Raw genomic sequence first — 3853 nt, 5'->3', positions numbered from 1 at the left:
CTATGTTATCTTCTCCTGGTTGTTTCTAACAGGCTAAATTTGGGAAGAGCAGCTTCCCCCCCAGCCCCTACCCTTGTTTGAGTGGTTTCTTAGTGGCTCATACCCAAAAGCCACCAGTGATTCAAGGGTTGTGTTTATGGATTTTCATTTCTGTCAAAAGGCTGTTGCTTGGGAAGCAGAACTTACGTATTATTGAGTAGTTCGCAAGAACTTGAATATGTAGAATATTTCACATTGGCTTAACTCAGAATGCTGCTTTCCCTCTCATCCCAGTGTGGCTTTGTTGTTAGTGCCATTGAGTTTATTACTACCTAGAAAACCTATGGACACCCTTCCCCTGTCCTGCCTCCAGCCCACTGTTGTAGTCACTGTCAGTCTGAGTCATTGAAGGTCTCCCTCTTTTTCTCTTACCCTTTACTGGATTGACTATAGACATACGGAAACCTCAAAGAGTTTGAATGCTGTAAGCAACATCATGATAAAGGGAACATTGACGTGGTCAAGGATCTCAATTTTACTTTGATCCACAATAAACGCCCATGGAATCAGCAGTCAGAGAACTCAAAACAGCATACTGTGCTAGCAAATCTGCTTCAAAGGCTTCTTTAAAATCCTAAAAATCAAAGATGTCACCTTGGTAACTGCAAGTTAAAAAAAAAAAGGCCTCATTTTTGTTAGAATTTCAATTTCTCCGATAAAGCCCTCCCCCTAGTTCCAGCCTGCTCAACTATTATCAGAAAGCTAAACTGGCAAAAACAGGACATTCCAGGAATACCATGAAAACAGGCTGACCTAGCACTGCACCTGCAAGATAACAGGCACCAACAGAAGACTTCTTCATGGTATCTGTGGAACCTGCCACAATCTCTGTATATAAATCCTCTAACAGCAAGAGCTGCTGACTTCCATTTTGAGAAATCAGCCCATGTGCACCCAGGCGAAAAGAAACTAGCTTACTGATTCACACGTAAGCCTTGGTCCCACTCCACACTCACACCCTCTTCTCTGAACCTTTTATTTTTTTTTTTTCCTATAATATTTACAGAGATTTTGGGCTTCTCTGAACCTTTTAATGATTAAGGTGTGCCTAACCTGAATCATGATATTTTCAGTCACCTCATGTGCATGTATGTGAAAGCTGGAAAATGGACAAGACTGAAGTGCAGCAGGAAAGACCCACTTCTTGGAGAAAGACGTGATGTCTGGTAGAGGGTGAGCAAAAGACAACTCTAAATGAGATAGGCTGACCAGGGCTGCTGTGAACTCAAACAACTGTGAAGGTATCCCAGCACTGGGCATTGTTTTGTTCTGTTACATATTGGGTTGGAACCAGTGTCTAACCACCCTCCCCCCAGAACAGTTCGTATTACCACATTTTAAGGGACATTTAGCTCTATTTCACTGTTAGTGTAGATAGATGCAAATATTCTTGCCTTTGCTTTTCATCTATTACTTGTTTGCTTCAGGGCTATCCTATTGATTGCCTTAGTTGAAGCTAACTTGTAAAAGTTCTTCACCGCCATCTAAAACCTTTGGTTATTTGTGTTCTAGTAAGTGAACTGCCCTTGCCAAGTCCTGCAGAGCCCCGAATTCCTTAGCCTTCCTCAGCTGAATGTTTGCTAAAATTGTGTCTATTTTATCATACACCATAGAAATTAGCCTGTGGTGTCCTAGGGCAAAGGTTTCCCATTCACATGGAAAGCAGTTTTCTGTGGGGCTGCCCTGATTTGGATTTGAAATGGCACTGCTGAAGGCTATTCCTTTCATCTGAGCCTTAGTATTTGTGGTGGTGGGTTGCTAGATGCCACTACCTGTCCTTTTACATCTAGAACTTAGATGCAAAATGATACATATATAAATGCCTATTTATTAATTTACATTTTTATAAAGAACCACCTAGTAAGCCAGTTACTAAAGATTACCTTTTTAGTTCAGCCTCTACTTGGAAAGTCCAAGGAAGATTGGTAAAATACAGAATTACAACTAGATATCTTAACAAGATGAGCTTTGATTTTGCTTCGAACAGATGAGGCATATACAAACCTACAAAAGCCCTTAGAGACCAGAAATCAGTTTCCTACCTTATCATTTCCAGGATACCAAAAATTATTAAGTGTAAGACATCTGAAACTTTTCTTTTGGTCTCTGGTAGAAATCTGACCAATTTCCATTTTCAAAATCTGGCTTTGACTCTGTTCCTACAAACAGGCGGTGTTTTTTTAAGCTACAATCACCAAGTCTTTGTTTATATACTCTCCCCTTCCCCCTCCTCAATATTTATTCAACAACACAGATTTAATGACTATTTTTCATTCCATTTAAATGCTGAATTGTAGAAACCAGCTTACTGAGCTGTTATGTTGTCATGTGCACATAGCAGACCTTCCAGTTGATTTTCAGATGCTGTAAACTGCATGGGGAAAGACTATTGTCCTTTTCCCACAGAGATACTAGTGCGTGTGAACTGTCTGTCTTCCATTTGTCAGCACAGCTCTTCACTACTGGGCCACCAGAGCTCCCTGAGGTGCTGTGAGAGCATCTAATTTTCTTCAGTGTAATCTTAAGAGTCTGTTTCACAGTTTGGAGTGAGCATTGACCCTATGGATAACAGACTGCCACATCTTGAGCAAATCTTAATGACCTCTGATACCTGGAGCCCTTAGTTACTCTGTCAGTATGAAATGTTGAGGGTTCCTCTTTCTCTTACCATCCAACTTTCCCAGACATGAGGTTCTACATGCCCAAAGTATGTAAGACAGAGTTTTACCATCCTTACCTCTAAGGAGCACCTTGATTGCACTTCTTCCAAGATAGACTTGCTTGTTCTTTTGGCAGTCCATGTAATACTCAATCTTCTCCATCACCACAATTCAAAGGTATCAATTCTTACATCATATTCATTGTCCAAGTTCCTGATACATAGAAAGCAACTGGAAAGGGAGTTCTGGTGGCCTACTGGCAAGAAGCTGTGCTGCAATAGCAACGGCACACGTTTCAAATCCACCCGATGCTCCTCTGGAGGCGGAGGGGCAATCTCCTGTGCCAGCTCAATCCGATTCAATAGTACACAACATGGAAGGGAAGATAAAAAAAATGAAAAAGAAAGCAATTGAAAATATAGCATGAGGAGGAGGGACTGTATAACTGAAAGAATTTTACTTTTCAAAGAGAAGAACAAACTGGGAGAGAAGTTGGGCAGGGAGAAAAGTGCAACAATGAATGAATGATAATCCAGTTTCTGTAAACTTTTCATTCAAATTCATTTTTGAAAAAGGGGATATAGCATGGATCAGGTGCACCTATGTCTTTAAACTGACATCTTGCTCGTTGACACTTAAAGAGGTCCTACCTGACAGCAGATTTTCCCAGTGCAACAGGTCTCTTGATTTCTTGAATGCTCTTACCATGGGCGTTGATTGTGGATCCAAGTAAATCATGATCTGTCATGCCCAGATGACAAATTAAGGAAGAATAGTGTTGCATATATAGTAAAAAAAAAAATAATAACATTTCAAATGTTATTCTGAAATACAGTGCTTTGAGTGACAGGATACTACTCATACCAGGAAGACATGTTGAAACAACTGTTATTTAAATATACAGAACAACCACTAAAGCCAAAGATAAAGAAATTGAATACTACTAACTTTTGCAGTCTAAAATTGTTCAATGCTGATTGGACCCACTTAAAATCAATCTTGAAGTTGAATTATTATAAATGCCAGTAGCTTTGGGGAAGAGTTAAGGAAGGAAGGAAGATTCTAGCCAGATGTTGAAAAATAAGACACTACCTACAACAACAAAGATGAAAATAAGCATCACAAGCCTATGTGAATTAGATTTTTCAGATGAA

The sequence above is a fragment of the Elephantulus edwardii genome, unplaced genomic scaffold (assembly GCF_000299155.1).
Source record: "Elephantulus edwardii isolate Elephantulus edwardi_28Jun2011 unplaced genomic scaffold, EleEdw1.0 scaffold00174, whole genome shotgun sequence".
NCBI classification, from domain to species: domain Eukaryota; kingdom Metazoa; phylum Chordata; class Mammalia; order Macroscelidea; family Macroscelididae; genus Elephantulus; species Elephantulus edwardii.
Note: the sequence above shows the minus strand (reverse complement) of the source record.